This window comes from Colias philodice, chromosome 18, assembly GCF_061535455.1.
Source record: "Colias philodice isolate Cphi_HAF_F1 chromosome 18, ilColPhil1 Martin Lab GWU primary, whole genome shotgun sequence".
Lineage (NCBI taxonomy): Eukaryota > Metazoa > Arthropoda > Insecta > Lepidoptera > Pieridae > Colias > Colias philodice.
In genome coordinates this window covers 2,770,440-2,794,150 of record NC_143103.1, presented here as the reverse complement: position 1 = coordinate 2,794,150, position 23,711 = coordinate 2,770,440, and the positions used below count along the sequence as shown (strand labels likewise).

General features: G+C 30.7%; 1 protein-coding gene and 1 long non-coding RNA gene across 3 annotated transcripts in view; both read left to right on the top strand.

The window, feature by feature from the left end:
• The window catches only part of LOC149480297 (uncharacterized), a 57,826-nt gene that overhangs the window by 2,316 nt on the left and 31,799 nt on the right, over nt 1-23,711 (top strand). The gene's annotated exons all lie outside the window — the stretch shown is intronic.
• Nucleotides 21,771-22,983, top strand: LOC149480298 (uncharacterized). Its single transcript, XR_016317051.1, has 3 exons — nt 21,771-21,897; nt 22,051-22,189; nt 22,550-22,983. It is a non-coding gene; the product is annotated as an uncharacterized LOC149480298 (long non-coding RNA).

Sequence of the window (23,711 nt, the reverse complement as noted above, 5' to 3'; positions counted from 1 at the left end):
ATGTAATTGTGTTTTATATCTAACTATCTATTTGTAAATTGTGTGTAGTACCAAAAAGGCTTTAATCGTAATAATAATTGGAGCGTGTCGATAAAAGACTTGACATTTTTTATGGTAACCCACTGTATGTATGTTCGTTTACTCTGTGTATCCATACTAATATTATAAATGCGAAAGTAACTCTGTCTGTCTGTTACTCAATCACGCCTAAACTACTGAACCAATTTTCATGAAATTTGGTATGGAGATATTTTGATACCCGAGAAAGGACATAGGCTACTTTTTATCCCGGGAAAATGACGCAATCCCGGAAATCCCACGGGAACGGGAACTATGCGGGTTTTTCTTTGACTGTGCGGGCAAAGCCGCGGGCGGCAACCTAGTAATAAATAAAACAATACTTATACACTTTATATTTAATTATGTTCACAGTTCTAAATTTAATAAAGCTACTGTTTTTATTTCTGCAAATCTCCAAATTATTCAACATCGAAAAGCTAAGCTAGCATAAAGATAACTAAACCGCACAGCCTATAAACGCCAAACACATCAAAACACTTCAAAACAAGCAATTAATACTCTTTTTATGATTATAAGCAAACTCTTTGTAAAAACGGAATTAATGTAACCTAATTAATTTCTTATCTAATCTTGTGCTAAAAATTGAGAGCCGTAATAAAGGCGGTATGTACAAAATTGTTTTTAATTACCTAAGTCCGAGGCCGCAATGGAGGTTTTTTCAAACCGCTAAGTAAATAAAAAAATGAAAACGGCCAATTTTTATCCCAGCTTTTAGCTATTATGAAAATCCTCAAATAACTCTTGTTTGGTCAACTAAAAGAATTTTAAATTGAACTGAGACTTAGAATCATTATTTAATATTTTGCGCCACAAATAAGCACAAAACATTGATTAAGGTTTCATGTTAGTAAATAAAATAAAGTATTTGAAATTGTATTTTGGAACGCTATTTAGCTATTTTTATAGTGCTTAAAATATTCAAAACAGCGCTAATATCATGTCCATATATTTTATAGAATACAATTAATAATAGTAATCGATAAATGTCATGAAATATGTATGCCGGCTCCATCTTAAAAGCATGACGTTATATCATGTAGTAATCTTCACAATATTTTTCAGTGATGTCACGCATTACTCAAAAGATGTTTTGTAATACATCCGGGTACTTAAGTATTTGAGCACATAAGCTTTATGTATGTCAGGTAATTATAAGGGTGTGAAAAATATAAATATTTGCACACATACATTATACTTACTTACATGTAAAATAGTATAGAACTAAAGAGTTTCATTGTTAGATATGGAATAAATACAAACACTATATGCCACGATCGTGTATTTTAATTAATATTCAAGATTAATTATTATTATACCATTTTTATAAATAGAGACGGAGCTAACTCTTGTCAAACGTCCGAATAATATCTGAATTATTTGATTCTAACTTCTAAGCATCGAAATAAACAGCTTCTATTTGCGTGGATGGATATAACTCATCTCCAACAATTTGTTATCTTGAATAAACTATCTTGGCCTTTGTCGTTACGAGCAAACCTACCTCTTGAAGAAAATATCAATTCGAATTAGATTTATGATATAGAGTTCATGGCAGGTTAAAGACATTAGATAAAGCAATATTTTTTTTTAAGATTCTATAGTATGTGTTTACCTATACATATATCTTTTATAAAAACACCTACGCAACCAATGCCAGGATCAAAATAATAATGATGGTTGGGTTTTGTGTAGGCTCTACAATCTACATCCTTGTTCTGTTATATCAAGATTAAAGTCTATTAGTATTCTCGTGTTTAAAAGTACAAGACATTCAAACAAAAAGTTAATTGACGCTAAAACTAACGTGCAAACAGTGCGTATCCCAGTTTTCAGCGGAGAGTTTATTAAAAAAGTGTGACAATGAAACAAAGGCGCTCTTGAGAATATTTTCGTTTACATAGCCGCTTGAATCTTTGTCTATTCTTTAAGCCTCACTGACAAACAATAGCTCTGAATTGTTAGTTGTATAGTTGTTGAAATACTTCTTGTTTCACGGAGGCGCCTTTCTTTCCTATGCGAGAGGCACTTCGCATCTGAGATGTCGTTAAGACGGATTCTGAAAATAACACGGATTTTTATTTAACATTATTACACCTTTTCCGCATGTAAATAAAGGGCTTGGAAAGGCGCTTTAAAAGGGTTCTTAGATTATACGCTTTTACAGTGAACGCTTGAGATTAGATTCTATTTTTAGATACGGATTAATTTTACAATACTCAATTCTCTGATCTCATAAAAATGCTTGCTACCTTTTAAATCAAATATAAATAAAGCAAAGTTCCTGTCCGATTTGAGGTTTTTGCGCGCAACAAACTTTAGTGATTATTCCAGTATCTAAATGCCATAGCTCTCTGTAACAGCGATATTCCGACCCAATAATAATTTCAAACGATCCCAGTTATTTCGTATTGAATAACTTTGAGAGTTCGGAGAATTGATTGCCCCTTGTTCCACAAGCGCCGCTTACCTACTTATAAACCCCGATAATTAATACTAATATAAAAATTTTCTAAAGGAATAATATAGCCGAGATAATTTCTTTTCAGCTGTCAACGTTCGGGAAAGTACTTTATATCACTTCTATCTCTTGCATCATCCTCAGCCACTCATTCAGGACTTTAATTAAAGTGCGCCGACTAAATTAATTGGCTAGGATATTAGTGAAAGGGCTGTTTATGATAATTGGCTGCTTCATATTTGTAGATAGCAATCTTATATTTTAAAATAATTCAATGTATAATATTCAATAGGCAAAATTAAGTTTTAATTGCACACATTATTTTATGTAGTACCCAATTTATACGTTAAAATATATTTACAAATTAAATCAAAGCAAATTCACAACAATTGTTTATATTAATTATTTTCATAATAAAAGGAATAGCTGATACAAAAGCCGAGACCCGAGTTCGGGTAATTTTTCCATTCTTATGTTATTTATTAAGAAATAATACGATACAGGAAAGGAATTCCATTACAACAATGAATGAAGAAATTCCTTTGAAAACAGTATCTATTGTCTTCAACCGGTATTGATTGAAGCATTTATGGATTTTATTTACGCAATATATTAAGAATGAGATGTATAAGTCATTTGTAAAAGTATGGATTACATGGGAACATAGTGTGCAATTACACAATAATCCGTAAGTAACTCTATCTGTTTACTTTCCTTAATAGAGCTAATTTTCTCTTCTCTTTGGGGATGATTTCCATCGAATTTTTCGTTACGTAATTGTAATAGGTAACTAATATATCTGTTTGTATTCGTGAGTATTAACATTATAGTTTATCACAAGATAATAAGAAGGTATACATTCATGTTAGGAAATAAACGTATCATTTTTTTCAGAAAAGTTATGTAGGTACATGTTTTTTATTAGATTTTACGATAATGCAAAAATGTTTATGTTCAATATGATTTATTCTTATAGGAGTTGATAGAAATAATAAATACGAGAAGCAAATAACAAATTACGAAACTAAGTACGAACAAAAGCGTGAAATTAGGAAACCGTCTTATTGTCTCATCGGGGCTTGATAAATAACGTTATCCCGCGCTAAGTGCTTCACAAATCATCTCAACAATAGTCTCCTGTTATCTGTACAGCTTCTACTTGTAATTAACTAACTGCTATTGATCGTGTTGCTTTGGATTAAAGCTCTCCCCATGAATATAATGATTTTCTGTTCAATTGGATATGCTTAAACCAAGCTTAAACCCTTGTAGACCTTTGACAGTTAATATAACTTATTTTTTAGTATAGATTTAGAATATTGTTTATGGTATTATTAATTTTATCATCAACTAATATTTGTTAAAATTAAAATTTTAGCCTCCTTTGAAATTTTAGGGTAATTCATATAAATTATAAACCTTAATTATTGAGGCACAACTGCCCTCTAGAATGAGTTAATAAAAAAAACGGTATCACGATTCACGATCATTAAAATTCATGTAAAAAAGAAACGTTTCTCATACGCAATTGGAAAGTGCAAATAAATACATTTACATAAGTATATTTAAAGAAACACTATACATATTCAATACTATGAGAATTAAAAGCTATATACTTATTGTCACATAACATTACTACCATTCTATTGTGTTTAGTACATTATGTTAAGCTCGGTCATTGACTAGCATTGTGCTGTTGATGACAATACATTAGTTAGGTGATGGGATTAGGAAGGAAACAGCATATATAATTGAGATTATTCCTACGCAGTTTCTTTATATCTGATTGAGGTTGCCAAGTATGGCTATCGGAGTTAATAATAATTTATTGACTAAATGAAAAAAATGAATATAAAATCTTAAGGCTGTTTATGCTACTTATAATAAGTTTGTTAGAGCATTTTGGTGCATTTCAGTTATATTTTATCGAATTACAATAAAAATAAATGATTTGTGAAGACGTCACGGATCGCACCGAACAATGAAGAATTTTTATACCGTATAATTTAATTTATGAAGTGTTAATTTGTTTACTTTATTTGCAGTCGATATACATACACACAGTATTTGTATTTTATTATTTTTTATTATGCTGAGATAAAAGTTTACGTAACGATGATAGGATGACACAGAATAGAGTAATCGATGTTGCTACACAGTAGTTTTTACAATAATTCTATGTAACGACTCAATACTCAAGCTTAACTGTGCCAATTTTATTTAAATACTAGCTGACGCGACGTTTTTGCCGTCTTTTCATTTGTTATTTACACAAAACCTTATTCACACATCGGTTAAATACAAAAAAAAATCCAAAAGGTCCGTCTATACTCGTTTTCATTTTGAAGTTTTTATTTACATATTTCACTCGCTCTCTACGCGTATAATATGACAAATAAACAAACATATAAACGTGTCATCTCATTTCTCTTCAATTTACACGAACGGCGACAAAGTAAAAGTTTGACGTCTAGATATACCGACAAAGATAACGTGATTAGTTTCAACGCTTGTTCACTTTCAAAGTAAATATGTAGATGAATTAAACAATAAATCAGAATAAATTACGCTGGTTAATTTTGTGAGCATTTAGATCGCGTGTGGAAGACGCATAAAGCCTTCAGCGAAGGTCGTGCTACAAATAATTTTCGGGTTTAGAAAGTTGTAATGAGGAAAGTTGAAATATGATCAGCCTTTTTCGAACCATTACCTTAATCATTCGGATTATGAATGCTAAGTAGGTTCATGGGATTTTTGTAATGTCTTAATATATAGCATGCCTCCTGTGGGAAAATAATGTTTTAACTTATATTTTGGTTGTAACTGTGTAATTTATATTGAATTTGATTGTTAACTGCCGTATAAATGTTCTTGAGATAAACGATTTTTATTTAATTATCAAATTATTTATTTAATTTTAAAACCTCTTCTTTTAACAATTCTTTATTTTAGTAAACAACAACTGTTATAACAGCTAACTACACATTTGATATTTCTGAAACAAAATTAGAAACCTATATTGTACTTATTAAAATAAATCTCTCATCATTTTATTGTCTTAACATGTAGTTCTATAATCTGGATTAAGGAACTAATATATCTTCAACAATTTTCAATATAATATTATACTATACCTACTATACCTATATGTTATGAATTCATAAGTCCTGCAGAATCCTTTAAAGCACATCGTTATCGGCTACGAAGCTTGCAATTTCTCAGAATTATGACTAGATAGTCAGAAAGCTAACATGCATAAATCCCAGATTAAATAAACATACACTAACCTAGCTACGGAATATACCTAGTGTTATTATGCTTTATTAGTATGTAGATATACCTACTCTTTATGTGTGCTCGTGTATCAATTTTATCCGAAGTATGTTACTTAATAAAAATAAAAATAGACGTTAAGTATATGTATTATTATGAAAATGAGTTTCAATGAAATGTTACCAAATAAAATTTTAATTGTCACACACAAGCTAAGATCAACGAAGACCTAAGATTTTTATACATCATCAACTGACCTCAAATATTTTTTATTTATCTCCCGCCAAAGCCCTTATCCGCAGCCAACAGCTGCGTTCAATGGGAAAATTTCCATAATATTAAAAAAACAGCCGAAACTTCAAACCAATTTCCACGGAGCGAAAACATTACTAATAAACAACCGTGAATGTGCACCGAGGGCTTTTTTCATCACGGCAGAGCAGTAAAAATTCATTAGGTGTGATGTCAACGATCCTTTGTGCGGGCATTTAGCATTGTTTGTTTAAATATATGTATATTAATCAAGGTGAATTACTGCGGTCGGAGTCAACGGCGCGGGTAATTCGGACCTCGTCTGGTTAATGGTGGATGATTGTGACAACGGGCAATTTGCGTTTTTTCGGTTAATGGGATCTATATAGTTATGTGCGAGAATAATTTGTGGGATATGACGTATGTGGGACATTTTTTTGTCGTAATTAAATAATTCAATATTTATTATTTACCTAATTTAAATCTTCCACAGATTCATGAATGGTTTTCAGTTGTCATAATTTAATGTTTCGCTAAGTATAATATCTAGATTCCAGCGTAAAGCATAAAGCTATTATACTGCACAGTCTTTATAGAAATAAAAAGATAAACAATACAAACTTTATAGGTATTGTTTACTTTTCTTTTCCTGTTGAAAAAACATTTTTTATTTATCGGCTATGAAAGCGCCACAGGATTAGATGAGGAAGGAAGCGTAGAGGAAGTTGTAAGGAAATTGATTTTACGTTGTATTCAATACGCGTGGAAAATCTACAAAGCGTAACTTTAGCGTAAGATTCAGAAAAAGTCAAAATGTATTGATGCCGTCAATTTCATTGCTTCGATCTCGATAATATTGTACGTCTTTAAATCTGAAACATTCGAATGAGCATTCACATTAGGTATAGAACATGTAGCAAAATTTATTTTAATGATACACAGAAATATTAGAGGCCAATACGAATAGGAAGACAATATATCATGGTAGATTGTGCTGTATTTACAAAACCTATCACAAAACGAAGGCAATATTCCAATATTTTATGATGAATGGGCGCACATACATATATAGAGAGCCTAAAAATCGTTTGAAATAAACATTTTCAATACATCACAACTATTTTTGGTCCAATGGAAGCTAGTTCATTTGCCGCTTGAATAACCGAGCTTGTACGAGTGTGAAAAATATTTTCACTTACATCAACGTGTTTTCTAACCAGCTAGTGCACGCGAATATGTCTATGATGATATAATCTACAATTTATTAAGGTATTAAGCATATAAATCGACTATGTATTTAAGTAATCTAGTATTTATAAGTGATTATTTATGCTTGCTTTGCCACAGAAAATATAATCTATATTCTATACTAATATTATAAAGCTGAAGAGTTTGTGTTTGTTTGAACGCGCTAATCTCGGGAACTACTGGTCCGATTTGAAAAATTCTTTCGGTGTTAGATAGCTCATTTATCGAGGAAGGCCTTAGGAAGGCTATATATCATCACGCTACGACCAAATTTTATATAGGAGAGGAGCCACGGGGGTGAAACCGCGCGAAGCAATACCATACTGTATATAGAAATGTCAAAATATGAAGAATTGTTATACCTATTTGATTTTCCCAGGTGTATTTATTTTAACAATATTTTTACGAACATGATTTTTACGCTTGAACGATCTGTATTCAGTTTGACATAAATGTTCATTTGTAGCAGACTAAATTGATAAATGAATTTCCGCCGTCGACGACTTTTTATGTAAATTCGTTATCCCAAACGTAAAAGAACTCAAAAGAAGTAGCAGACATTACTGAATTGTCACAACTAAATTATTCAATAATAAATGGCACGATCTCTCTACTTTCGAGTTTCGTCGTACATACTTATATTTCTAAACAAGATTATCCTCTTTTTAGCTACCCAATTTGCATATAATGTATTACATTTACATGTAAATTTGTTTCTTATTCTATTCCAAAATAATCAAATGAAAGCTGCAAATACGTCGCTTGAGTGATATTTCCAATAGAAACTTGTGTAAGTTAGTGTTTCGATCTGGTTTCACTCGCTTCTGGCCCACTGACCCGGCATTCACTTTGCATGTTATCAGATTAAAGTAACCTACATAGGATTACTGATTAGCAGATATTGAATAAATATTATAATGAAATCCGAACAACACTGTATTTAGTCTTATTATACTTTCGCTATATGTGCGTAGTAATAATTATACTACGCACATATAGTGAATCATGTTATTAAAAATATATTATTAAAAAAATAAACTTTTCGTTTTATTAAACTTTCATTAAAATATAAAAAAGTGTATAAAAACCGTAATACTTCCGCAAAGCTGCTTAAAAAATATGAGTGAAATTTCGATTGAAAAATATATTATAAACTCATGATGAAACCCACTCGAGAGACCTAGTCTAAAGTTGGTAAATAAAATAATTCGGACATTGGCTTTTGCGTCGTAGATAATTCGTGTTCAAATTATGCAAATAAATCTTAACAAAACACAACAAAACATAGCATAAAGAAACCGATTTATATTATATTCAAGGCGGTAAAAGTCTACACGCAATATCGAAATCTGCGTAATTGTTTGAATATTGCACGCCTCATAAGCGAAGCGTTGAGGTGGGTACTACTAAAAATATATTATTAAAAAAATAAACTTTTCGTTTTATTAAACTTTCATTAAAATATAAAAAAGTGTATAAAAACCGTAATACTTATTTATTTACAGTCACTTCGCGCAAAACATCTGATTTTTCAAACTTAAAATGTCTTTATGTATCATACATTGCACTTGTAAGATAATACATACACACACATATTAAGAAAAAACACTATTTTTAACGTTCATGATATTTTTGATGTCATTTTTGTTATTTAAACTAGTTAAAAAACAGTTTAAAAAAGTTCTGTCTTGGACGTCCGTGTGTCTGTATGTGCGGATCCTTTTTCTTGTTAACACGATAGCGACCGAAATACTTTACTAATCGAGTCTTTTTTTTTCTCTTACGCTTGAGTATGCTCAGGAATAGAACCCTTTCATTTTTCAGGGTCTGATTCGATGTGGTTTAATTGTTATTAAATAAACAAAAATAATAATTAATAAATATTTATTAAAAAAAATTATGAGGCGTGCACTTTTGGATTTTCCAAATTATTTATAACTGCATCGATCATGAGGGATTGGACTGAATTTATTAATATTATAAGAAAAATAAATCTCTCGTATAACCTCGCATTAGGAGTTATAGAAATAGGTTATCATTTTAAAACGTGGTCTACATCATTACTCTACGTAAGACTACATAGATACCTATAAACGATAAAATTATGATCCAAGACGTAATCTCTTGAATGTGTATTAAAAGAAAAATATTGACCGTAAACTTCTTATTTACAAAAAAAATATATAAGTATTAAATATCTTGATAGATAAACAATAAGTAATTCAGTTTAGAAATCTTACGCACTTTAAATTACTGAAATATATTCTAAAGAGACTCGTTGTCTCTAGCGATAAAATGGTCCTTTCGTCCCAAACCGGGTTCGATATGTAAATATTACAACACATTTAGGGTTTATACGTATAATGTATTCGCTGGCCGACATCCAAGGATTTCTTTGTCCACTCGCAGTCACTGACGAGTAATGGAAAGCGGATTTGCATAAACGAATATGTTCCTACTGTTAATAAGGCTAATCGTTTATAGCGTACATTTACTTTATGTGTTGTAAATTGCAAATATGAGGTCAATATAGTAGTCAATACAGTGTAGGAAAGATGTAACTGGTGTTTCATTACTTTTCTTCGAAGAAAGTTTGTCCGAATCACTTTTACGATCATTTATAGGACACTTTCAGATTAGTTAAACGTTAATCATGCACACTAATACTTACGATAACGATCTCTTCTATTTCCGTACAGCTTTATTATTTGAACGATTGTATAGATTTTCTTTTTAAGTGAGTGACTTCAGCCCACTTCAGAAGCAGTTCTTATAATTTGTATAGTAACATAGTAACATGCAAAAGAGCCATGTAAAATGCAATATACTTTTGCAAAACTATCTTCTAGTACTTGTATAATTCCCCAAGGGGCCGTCGCTACGGTGCTCGCAGTAAAAATTTATACATCGACCTCATTTCCTAGTGTCCCGTACTGTTATGATGCACTTTACGTAGACCTCGTTCAATATTAAGCCTCATTTGTATTCGGTTCTTAATGGCCGCTTCTGCTCTGAGATATCTCCTAAATACAACTGTTTATTTCATACAGATTTTTGTACAACTTAGTAGGTCACTGTTTTAAAAAAAGAGTGTCTGTACATAGAGCATTATCTGATAGCGTTAATTTTGTAGAGCACCAAAATTTTGGTTTATAGTTGTGTTTGTTATTGTGTTGTACTTTTTTCTGTTTTTATATGTATGCAGACAATGTTCAATTCTGCTTTAGTACTATACTAGCTTCAAAAGTACGTGATTGTGTTAAGTTTTACCACTTTTACACTCTAATCCAGAGACACGGCATAACAAAGGGGCTAAACTTGCATCATAACAACTGAAATTTCAAGTGAACACGAATAGGTACTAGTATAGTATTAGGATATTATCTGTGGCACGGATAACAAACCGAGTTTCTCTTAGCTTCACAAGAAGTTTGACATCCTTGTTAGTCCTGTAAGTGTATTAATGTAAGTAGGTAATTTGTTAAATGTACAAGGGTAGCAAGTGAAACAGGTTTTTATTTAGTCCTTTTGATACTATAAATATATATAATAGGTATAAATATTAAATCACAAAAACGAAATTATAAATAAAATAATAGGAATGTGTAAGGCAGATAGCCAAAATGTTTGTTTACTTTACATATATTATCCCCACTCCCCAGACACAAAGCTCTTCGACAAATAAGGTCAGCGTCTGTGCTCACAAAGAATAAAATCACAGTACATACACGCAACACATGTAAATATACCAGCAAAATGTATGTGTGATTTTTAAAAGTTTATTTAATAAATATTTATAGATAATGTTTACCTGTCTATATCAAACTCAAACTCATACATTTATTTAGTCAATTAGACTTCTTTTAGAAGCACTTTTGAAAAGTCATTACACATTCAAACTCAAACTCAAACTCAAAAATTCATTTATTCAAATAGACTACTATTTAGTAGCACTTTCGAATCGTCATTACATAGTATTTTTAACATTTACCACCGATTCGGAAAGCAGTATCTATGGAGAAGAATCGGCAAGAAACTCCATAGTTGCTCTTTTAAAATAATGTCAATAAATTTACATAATATGTAACTTATATCTAACTACATAATATGCCAAAGAACTGTCCTGTGGTTTTTACGCGACAACCCTCCATGGGTCTTTATCGTCCATATATTCCTGAATACTGTAGTACGCTCTCTGAACTAGTACATTTTTTATGTAAGTTTTAAATTTAGAACTACTAAACTCTTTAATATTGTGAGGAATTCTATTGTATAAGCGTATACCTTGACCCATAAATGAATTTTTAACTTTAGCTAATCGGAAAAATGGCATTTCAATTCTATTCCTGTTCCTTGTGCCATAATCGTGTCTATCTCCTACTCTTGTGTGTAAGTCAGAGCTTTTGTGTACATGCAAAATATTATTAAATATATACTGTGATGGTACAGTAAGGATACCAGTATTCTTAAAATGATCTCTTAGTGAGTCCCGAGCACGTAAATTATATATAGAGCGAATGGCTCTTTTCTGTAAGATAAATATAGTTTCTATATCTGCAGCCCTGCCCCACAGTAGAATTCCATAGGACATAATGCTATGAAAGTAGCTGAAATAAACCAATCTAGCCGTATCTTCATCGGTGAGATGCCTTATTTTTCGGACTGCATATGCAGCAGAACTGAGCTTACCTGCAGCGGTGTTGACATGGGCTCCCCACTGTAGTTTCTCGTCCAATGTTAACCCTAGAAATACAGTAGACTCAGTAGGATGCAATACCTCCCCGTTCAAGGTAATACCTCTGTTCAACTTTTTTACATTAGGAAGTAAAAATTCAACACAAGTGGTTTTTTTGGCATTTAATAATAAATTATTGGCAGTAAACCATTCAGATATGTGTAAAAGAGCACTGTTCACTTCGTCAACATTTGGGTCATGCCTATCCACATTAAAAATTAATGAGGTATCATCTGCAAACAGAACTATTTCACACCTATCCTGCAAATAATAGGGAAGATCATTGATATATACCAAGAACAGGAAGGGACCTAAAATTGACCCCTGTGGAACACCAATGTTAATTGACGCACCGCTAGAACGTTCTCCATTAACAACTACAGTCTGTATCCTATCATGCAGGTATGACGCTATGAGGTTCTGGGCTTTTCCTTTAATTCCATAGTGATTAAGTTTACGTAACAAAGTACAATGTTCAACGCAGTCAAATGCCTTGGAGAGGTCACAAAATATCCCCAGAGCATTTTTTGAGTTTTCCCATGCCTTATATATATGTGTTAGAAGTGCAACTCCAGCATCTGTGGTTGAGCGCCCCTTTGTGAAACCAAACTGTTTGGTGTGCAGTAAATTATTAGATGCAAAATGACTACTCAATTGGTTTAATATTAACTTCTCGAATACCTTACTTAATGTTGGTAAAATAGAGATAGGTCTATAATTGTTACAGTCTTCTTGATCGCCCTTCTTAAATAGAGGTATAACTTTACTAAGCTTTAGTAAATTAGGAAATGTACCATAGTCACAACACTTATTAAATATGAAAGCTAAATTTTTCGCAATATTTTCTATTATATTATTAACTAAATTTACGGACATTCCCCAAAGATCACAGGTATTTTTTAAATTTAGTGTCTTAAAGGCTGTAACAATATCATTAGCAGTTACGTGTCGCAATTCAAATAATGTGCTGCACCCCGTGACATGGTCCCTCAAAAAGGTCTCTGCAAGTGCTGAAGACGAATTTAAATTATTAGTAATGCTAGCAGGGACACTACTAAAGAAATCTTCAAATGCAAGCGCAACATCAACATTTTTGTCAATAACCATGCCATTATTAACAAGTTTTATGGTATTACTTGATTTGCTTTTACCCATTTCACCATTAATAATAGACCAAACTGTTTTAACTTTATTATCCGAGTCGCGTATTTTATCTCTGATATACAAACGCTTCGCAGTAAAACAAACAATTTTAAAAGTTTTTGAGTAATTTCTAACATAATTAAGAAAAGATGGGTCTTTATTATATTGCTTCATACCATATAACTCATAAAGAACGATCCTACACCTATGTATGCTAGGTGTCGCCCATTTACTAAATGGTAAATCCTTGGTAATATTTAAAGATTTAACTTTAAATATTTTTTCAAATTCATTATGCACTAAATTAAAAAGATTTTTAAACATTTCACAAGGATTATTATGACAGGATTGATCATTCAGTACGGGCAGGTTTTTATTAATATTATCTCTAAATTTATTAATGCCTTTTTTAGTTATAGGCCTAACATTAATCCTTTTAAATGTAGGTATGCAATCCCATTCAAAAACTACTTTCTGGCCACAGTGATCCGAAGTCAATGTATTGAGAATATTTTTCTCTAAACAGATGCAGTCACAGTATATATTATCAATACAGGTTGCAGAAGTAGGTGTAATTCGTGTGGGTTCGCTAAAAAGTTTATATAGATTAAATGACTGAAATAAATTAACAATTCGTGTAGCCGTTTGTGTTTGTAAAAGTAAATCAATATTAAAATCACCACATACTATAACTTTTTTTTTACTCCTGCTTAGACGCTTTAATATTTTACGCGCATTTTTAACATTTACCACCGATTCGGAAAGCAGTATCATTAGAGAAAAGTAGCATTTACTTTATTATTACGCCAAGTTAAGATAATACATAAACGTTGAATACTTCATTCTATTTTCTTTAATAGGAAAGTAATGGAAAGGCAGCTGGTAAGCGGCTTACCTACGAAGTAAATCCTTTTGAATTTCCCATCTTCAACACGTAGTCGGTGCACGGTAAAAGCAATTTTATCTGTCAGATTTTGGCGCTTTATTCCTGTTTTTAATAGATTTACCGATTCGAGCGTATATTATAGATTTTCGCTCACGTGGGGTTGTTAAAAACAGCATGAAAACGTACCGCTTCAATTATTATTTTTGCAACGTTTTTATCTGACTGGAAGCTGGTTGTTATAATGAGAAGTCTGTTCCACTAGATATCTTTCCATCAGCTATAATCACTTTATGTATGAATAATATTTATGGTAAAATTTCTTTTATAATAAAATCCAATTTCGCATACTACACACCTAATCCTTTACTGTTACGAACAGTTTCCTGAGACTTAATTCCGAAATACAGTGTACACAGTATTCTGTCTTGGATACAAAATTAGAATTACGACACGTGTAACTGTTCCTTCGTATAAAAGCATTTCCCAGAGCTACCTTTATTTACAATGAACAAATGACAAATAGCCCTTAACAAATACACGTGTGCCCTACGGAACTTAGTAATTTAATCTACAAACATAAAGGAGGCTTTGAAATTTTATGAAACATAAACTTTATCAGGATACAACGAACACATTATTTTGTTTGCAATAAAATTTTAAATGTGATATAGAGTTCTTTATAAATAAAGAACAAAGGTACAAAATATTGTTATTTATTCAATCAACCTTTGCGGTGTACCTACGTAATTCAGATGCAAGATAAGACACCGATAATGAGATGTTAAACATAGATCACCTCTTACACAACTGGCAGAGCCTTGTCGTTGCTTTGTTCATAAATTAAAACATTATATGTACAACAGGAAGGAGGCATTATTAATATTACACCCACATTCCGTTATTCTGAGCATTGACGTTATCAAAGATGGGATGTGTACATTGTACATAACAAGTACATATTGTACATAATTAGAATTATGTATATCTGTCAATCTGGAAGTTGTAACCATGGCAACGCATATATATCGCTAAAGATAAACCTTCCAACTAGTGGATCATGTGGGTAATATTAAGCTATCACAATCCCTCAGTGCATCTACAATATAGAGTGTCACAGGTGCCTTGCCGGTCTTTAGGAACATAGAGGCATGAAAGCTATACTGCTCCAGTTTTCCTTTTTAAATTTCTATCGGGTGTTACAATATGATACATGTGAATAATGTACCACGTAGCCTATCCATTTAGCATTTAGCTTTGATGTTCAGCAATATAATATACCTATAGCTATAGATTGGACGCTTAAACGATGAAAGAATTCTCCAAAATTCAAATTCCACTTTATCCGCCTCAATTATTTTCATAATATCGTCTTAAAAGGTATGCTTGAATTTGCCTTTTAATTTGTTTTCTAATAAGATCCAATTTAGTTGGCGATTGTACCCCTTCTGATATTGGAGAAGGGTTGCTGCCTTCGCTTACATCCAATTGTCTTCGAAATTCTATTTTTAGACAAAGGTCATCTTACTTACCTTTACCTTTTGTACCTTGTTTAACCTTTTAACTGTATTTAAATGGTCTTTTGAAATAATGAAGGCTTATCGGCTCCATTCTAGTAAGTTCTCTCTGAAAAAAGTTAACAAATTTTTCATTATATTTTGTCATTCAACATTCATTTAATTAACATCAACTCGTTCTCATTTCACATCCATGTAATTTCCACTCATTTCCATGTATAATTTAGTATTTGAATATTGTCAACAGAAATTAACTTAACAAAACCGCATCTAACAATCGGCGGTCTCTTTGTCCACTAAACTGTTTTGATTATTTCGCCAAAAAAACAGTTATTCAATTGTATCGGGTAGCGTGCATCGATGCGTGGAGACGCGTAACCCTGTTACTCATCAGTGGTACACTAGTACCGTAACTACTGCAATCCTGTTTGTAGTGGTACAATATATTATGTGTGCTAGCGTGATAGCATAAACTGAGCTGATCTGTTTGAGATAAATTCAAGTACATATTTTACACTGTGAATGCTCAATACTGAAAATGCCGTCAGAGAGATGTTTTTTTGCATGAGGTTATTTGCTTAAAAAATTAATGAAGTTTGTTTGTTTTTTTATATATGTTAATTTAATGAAACTGATTAATTTTCCATTTCAGTATTTATTTTAGTTCTACGTCATGTTTATTGAAATATCTATCTCTATAGGTATTCAGGTAGGTACAATATATTTGATATTACTTTTACTTTGAATATAACGACGCGGACGTTAGAAACAATAAGTAATAATACTTTAACAAATTCTTAAAGTATTATTACCTACTTATTGTTTCTAATCGTTATTCTTGGAATGGTTAAATAAAAAGTCCTTCGGTTTCCCCTTGTTTTCTTTCACTATTTTCCTTATTCCTTGTACCACAGATAACGGCAGATTAAAAATATTGCTAGCTACAAGAAATCGTGTTAACTGCATTCGTTGGAAGCATCGCTTAGCGGTTATTAAGCCAATAAAAAATATACTTTCGCTCGCAATTACGCTGCGGCTTGCCAATATAGACCAATATAGGTCTTAAAGGATAGCGACCCTTTTACGACTGAATTCAATGGGTTAGTTTATATTATACTATGGAAATGTTGGACCCTTACTGACTACTGTATGAGCTAGGTTGACCCATATGTGGCAGTTCAATATTATTAATTATATTTATATTATTATTAATGCTCTACCCTCTAGCCGAGTCGATTTGTTCGATTTCTGCGAGAAATTAAGAATGAAATTTTTAAATCCAAATATATTATAATCTGTCCATATATTATAATCTGCTTTTTCTAATTTGAAATATTAAACTATAGGTTAATAAACTTAATGACATTAAATAATTATATAAACTGAACCTCTAGTTATGTGAACCGCAACCAACATTATATAGAGCTTGTTACATTATTTTTATCAGACTATTTCATTTTCCAATCTATTTTCTAAACTTCTTCGAGATATCGGGCTGTCAACTCCACACACGTATTGTACAACTTTTAATGGTCAGGCTTCATTGTTCCTTCAGGCATTTAATCCTGAGAACTTGGAAGTTTTCCACTTGGGTCATTCAGTTCATACAAATAATAATCAATAAATTCCAAATATGCTCATATAATGGCAGTTACATTATACTAAGCGAACGAAATATTCAAACGATGTTTTATTACACAGTTTTGGCCGCAGTAACGTAGGCTGCTGATTCTGTTTTGTGGCTTGGCGGTTACGGCTTGGCGTAAAATCTCTTCCATTTTATGGCCAAATTGAGCCAAATAATTACGCTGTTATATACGACACTTGTGGATAATTACCTAAATTGCCGTATTTGTTTTTCTGTTGTTTAAATACGCCTTCAATTATGGTTTCGGTTAAGCGACGGCCGATTATGTATTTAAGAGAAGTACCCTAATTAAATACTCGTATTTTGATGTTAATGTTTACTTCGTGTAATATTTTGTAAGTATAAGAATTTGATTATTCGTTTGTTTTGTTTTCAATCCAAATAGTTAACTTAGTAGGTAAATTCTATGAATAGTTAGATGTCTCTATGAGCTTTAAAGCTCGGAATCATAGCTTTAAATGAGAAATTGTTGCGTACACAACTCTCTCATTTAAATTCTCTTCCAAAGTAAATGTAACAAAATAAAAGATTTTTGTGTCTTTGTTGTAATACCGAATACAAGCTTATGGCTTGCATACTAACATCAAAGAAGCCATTTAGTTTTTTATAGTTTCATTATAATAATGTTGCATTTAATTTAAAACAACCCATTAGTCGTTCAGCGTTTATAACATTATGGTACACACAGACTTGGTCTTATTTCATTTTATCTTTTAAAAAGCTATGAATATGCATCTCTATTAAATATAAACCGCTGCGCTCTACTATGTACCTATATTAAAATTAAAAATATGTCTTTATAAAAGGACAAACCACTAGGTACTTTAATATTCTACACTATGCTAGAAAATATCCCGAACATTTAGTACGTATTTTTAGCTTTTATTACGAACTAGCTGTGCTCCGCGGTTTTACCCGCATTGCTCCGCTCCTGTTGATCTTAGCGTGATGATATTATATAGCCTATAGCCTTCCTCGATAAATGGGCTATCTAACACGGAAATATTGTTTCAAATAGGACCAGAAGTTCATGAAATTAGCGAGTTCAAACAAACAAACTCTTCATCTTTATAATATTAGTATAGATTAGATTAGATATAAAATCATTAGTCACTTTCTTATTTAGACAAAAACAACTGAATGCATTTTACATTTCCCATTTACATACAAATAGGTAATTATCTTTAATGTTCGGGACATTGCCTGATTATGATCCATATTTCAAACAGTAATGACTCCTAAATGCAAATATAGAAACCGATACAAATGGAAGAGTTATTAATTACATCCGCAACCAAGGAAAATACTCGGATATTCTAATCAGTTGGATCATTGGATGTTTGAAAAACACGGATGTGCATTATTAATAAAAACAATGTTATGTACTATTAAATAGCGATAAATTATCTGTTAATTTCAATACTTTGTTGATGACTTTATACATTATTTTTCGTCATATTGTACCTAGTACAAAAAATTAAAGTCACAAAATGCATTCCATTTTTTAAAGTTTATATAATTATTATGAATTCTAAAAAAATATTCAGTTATTATCTGTATATTCTAGTTTTTACAAATAAAAGTTGTAACAAAATGTCTTTCACAGTTTATAAAGGCGGGAAAAGATTATAGGTTATGCGTCAGGTCAAAGCTATTATTTACAACAATTTCCCTAACCGCATCCGCTTGTCGGTCACTGATCGCTGATGTAGCGCGAAGCTTTCGTGATCGAACAATATTTTCATATTATGTTGGTCAGCTATACTTTGTGCACAGAGTATATTACCACTTCAGGGGGGTAACCGGCACCTTTAGAATAACAGTCTTATTATGGGTACGTTTTGTTGCGTTCACAAAATAATCTTACTTTTTTGGCACCGGGACCTTCTAAAACATATGAAAACCAATTGCAACAAGACTGTTTCGAGCGGTTTCGAGACGTCAATCGAAAAATTGGAACCGGCACGCTCTCTTTGACATTTAGCATTCTTGTTATAATGTCAATAATGACAGTTTTAAGCAATTTTAGTGAAGTTGTAAATATGGAACTTTTATAACATTATTTTGAATATTATTAAAAGAATACACATCAAATTTAAGTGAAACGTATGTAGTTGGAAATCTATTTAATAAATGAAGCTTTTAAAGAAGATAATACATTTATTATATTAAAAATGCAAAATTAACATAACTACATCGGGTTGTTCCAAGAAAAGGCTTCAAACCTTTTGATTTAAGAAGAATCGTGTAAATAATTTATTATTGCGAAGTGCGCAATCATCACGAGTCTCTATGAGATATGGGGGCATCATATGAACAATCTTAAAATACAATTATAACCTACAGATTTATGTGTGTAAGATAAAAGTAATGTAAGTACCATACCTACCCAATGCAAATCTTAAGAGTATATTTAAAAATACGTTTGTTTATGTACACATTCTCAACTTGTTATTTCTCTATATAATAAAATGCAACCCTACTTATTCTCTATACATAAATTTTAGCTAATACCTACTCAATGTAAATCTATAAAAGATTCTTTATTATTTCTTCTTGATTCAATATATTTTATCATGTTACATTATTTATATAATAAAACACTTAAAAGTAAATTACACTCAAATGCACTACCCATATTATACTTATGTTAGGGATCTCATTTAATTTTGAGAAGTAATACCATTATTTATTTCCAGATTCTACAATCAATTCCGAGCACTAGGGATAAGATTACCCAGCGTAACCACATGGAAGCATTGATAGTATTCAAGAAGCTATAAAGTGCCAGCGCAACATGAATATATTTTTTTCAATAGGAAGCAATATCATACTTTAAATGTTTAAGTGCAATAAAAAACATTTATAAATCCAAAATCTTTATTTAGTCCTTTTTATTTATTTATTGACAAATCATTTGCTCCTTTACTTCTCTTGATATCATTTATATAAAAAAAAGTGATAAAACATGGAAGTATTCGAAATTAGATTCAATTCTATTTAGCATATTTATTAAAAACAATTAGGTATATATTACTCAAATCCAAATTTGTAAGTAAATAGCATATTAAAAACACCCTTGATTAAAAAAATTAAGTTTTATTTATAGTATCAGCCTTTAAACTTAAAATGCAATAAACAAAAACTTTATATTTACATCACAATGAATAATTCCTGCACTAACAGTTTAATGGTACTTATTTATATTTTTATTTTAAATTTAAATCAATTATTGTATTTGCATAATATAGAGTAGATAAATAATTCAAAAACTTGCAGTACTTATGTATACTTTTAATTTCATTTTTATTAAACTTAAAATGAAAACAATGTAGGTATGTACTATATTAAGGTACAATTAAATTTTTACATTTTCTTTGAATATTTTAAGTGTAGACATGGTGGCGCCTCCCCCAACTTGAAGTTCTCACTACCACATGATCATCTCCCAAGCCGGTACTTCCTTGTTCAATGTTTGGGCAATCAACACAACTGTGAAAGATAAATTGGATTTAAACTGATTCTTTGTTGCTTTAAAATTTAATAAGTACATTTAATATGTTTACTTTTATTATTAAAGGGCTTGTCATGGTGTATGTTTTTTATACAATGTCGGTATAGTTTGTTAAATAATAAATACTTTACTTGTTAATCATTTTTCAAGTATTTTAACATTTTAGTTGTTTATCTTGCAATTCTTAATATCGTATTAAAAAAAAAGTTAAATGTATAGGTGTGTAATTCCTTACAAAACTGTTAAGTAATATAAGTAGCTTCTAACCAAACATAGATAGGTTTGCTTATAAATTAATATAAATATTTACTTTTGACCAGCTGCTCTAGTTTTTGTGAACTCCCAAATCATTTGCACTTAAACTTTCAGCAGAGAATTCTATCAACTTCGTCTCATCATAACTTTTACCTCGTTGGGAGTTATTCATGTACCTATCTTTGTCTTTGTAATTTCGGGGTCAGGGAGCTTCGCGCACTCTGCACAATGTTCTGCTGTAAGTTAAATAAAAATTACTTCAATTAAGTAACAATAATCAAAACAGACGAAATCATGCAAAAACCAAAACTTTATTCGTAAAAATATATCTCTGTAGTCTGTTATCATAAATCGTCCTAACTCGTACTTTATCTTACCTTGCTATTTCAATATTGCTTTTTCGCACTTTCTCATTTATCCAGAGATGAGATTCACATATTAAAGTTTAAGTTTATCTGAAATTTTAGATAATAATATGAATTATGAGGACAGTGACATGACATTTTGATTTTTGACGTTTAATGTTCGATACAAATCATTACGACTTGGCCTAAAAGCCTCGTAGCCAAGCCATTAATCTTAAAAAAATAGACAAAACTTCGGAATTCATTCGGTCATTGGACATTGTAGGCAATCGTATAGTAATCATGTTGAAAATGCTCCCGGTACCAAAATAAAGTAAGATTATTTTGTGAACTCAACAAAACAAGGTTGTTATTATAAAAATGGCGGTGATTGAAAATTAAACGTCAAAAATCCAAATGTCATAATCACTGTCCTCGTATTATTATCTAAAATTTGGATAAATCAAATTGAAAAATTGCGAAAGATACGTAATATGCATTAAAGAATGCATGAAAGAGGCATGAAAGAGCAATTGAAATAGCAAGGTAAGATAATATATGAGTAGGTAATAAATATATCTAAAACCTTGGACGATTTATGATAACACAGATATATTTTTACGAATAAAGTATTGGTTTTTGCATGATTTCGTCTGTTTTGATTATTGTTAATTGAAGTAATTTTTATTTAACTTGCAGCAGAACATTGTGCAGAGTGCGCGAAGAAAATAACTCCCAACGAGTTAAAAGTTATGCTGAGACGAAGTTGATAGAATTCTCTGAAAGTATAAGTGCAAATGATTTGGGAGTTCACAAAAACTAGAGCAGCTGGTCAAAAGTAAATATTTATATTAATTTATAAGCAATTAGCAAACCTATCTATGTTTGGTTAGAAGCTACTTATATTAAAAGTTTTCTAAGGCATTGTACCTACACATTTAAGTTTATTTTAATACAATATTAAGAATTGCAAGATAAACAACTAAAACGTTGAAATACTTGAAAAATGATTAACAAATAAGGTATTTAACAAACCATACCGACATTGTTTAAAAAACTTCTTTTTAGACGTTTACATACACCATGACAAGCCCTTTAATAATAAAAGTAAACATATTAAATGTAAGTACTTATTATAAATTAATTATAAATTTTAAAGCAACAAAGAATCAGTTTAAGTCCAATTTATCTTTCACAGTTGTGTTGATTGCCGGCTTGCCCAAACATTGAACAAGGAAGTACCGGCTTGGGAGATGATCATGTGGTAGTGAGAACTTCAAGTTGGGGGAGGCGCCACCATGTCTACAGTCTACACTTAAAATATTCATATTTGTATCATACATCTGAAAATGTAAAAATTTAATTGTACCTTAATATAGTACCTACATTGTTTTCATTTTAAGTTTAATAAAAATGAAATTAAAAGTATACATAAGTACTGCAAGTTTTTAAATTATTTATCTACTCTTTATTTATATGCAAATACAATAATTGATTTAAATTTAAAATAAAAATATAAATACCATTAATCTATTAGTGTAGGAATTATTCATTGTGATGTAAATATAAAGTTTTTGTTTATTGCATTTTAAGTTTTAAAGGCTGATACTATAAATAAAACTTAATTTTTTTAATCAAGGGTGTTTTTAATATGCTATTTACTTACAAATTTGGATTTGAGTAATATATACCTAATTGTTTTTAATAAATATTTAAGCTAAATAGAATTGAATCTAATTTCGAATACTTCCATGTTTTATCACTTTTTTATATAAATGATATCAAGAGAAGTAAAGGAGCAAATGATTTGTCAATAAATAAATAAAAAGAACTAAATAAAGATTTTGGATTTATAAATGTTTTTTATTGCACTTAAACATTTAAAGTATGATATTGCTTCCTATTGAAAAAAATATATTCATGTTGCGCTGGCACTTTATAGCTTCTTGAATACTATCAATGCTTCCATGTGGTTACTCTGGGTAATCTTATTCCTTGTGCTCGGAATTGATTGTAGAATCTGGAAATAAATAATGGTTTTATTTCTCAAAATTAAATGAGATCCTTAACAACAGACTACATAAGTATAATATTTGAGTGTAGATTTACTTTTATAGTCTTATATTCTATACCTATAGGTAAATAATAACATGATAAAATATATTGAATCATGAAGAAATAATAAACAATCTTTTATAGATTTACATTAAGTATTAACTAGATAATATTTATGTTTAGGGAATAAGTAGAGTTGCATTTTATTATACAGAGAAATAACAAGTGGAGAATGTGTACTTATACAGACGTATTTTTAAATAGATTTGCATTGGGTATGGTACTTACATTACTTTTATCTTACA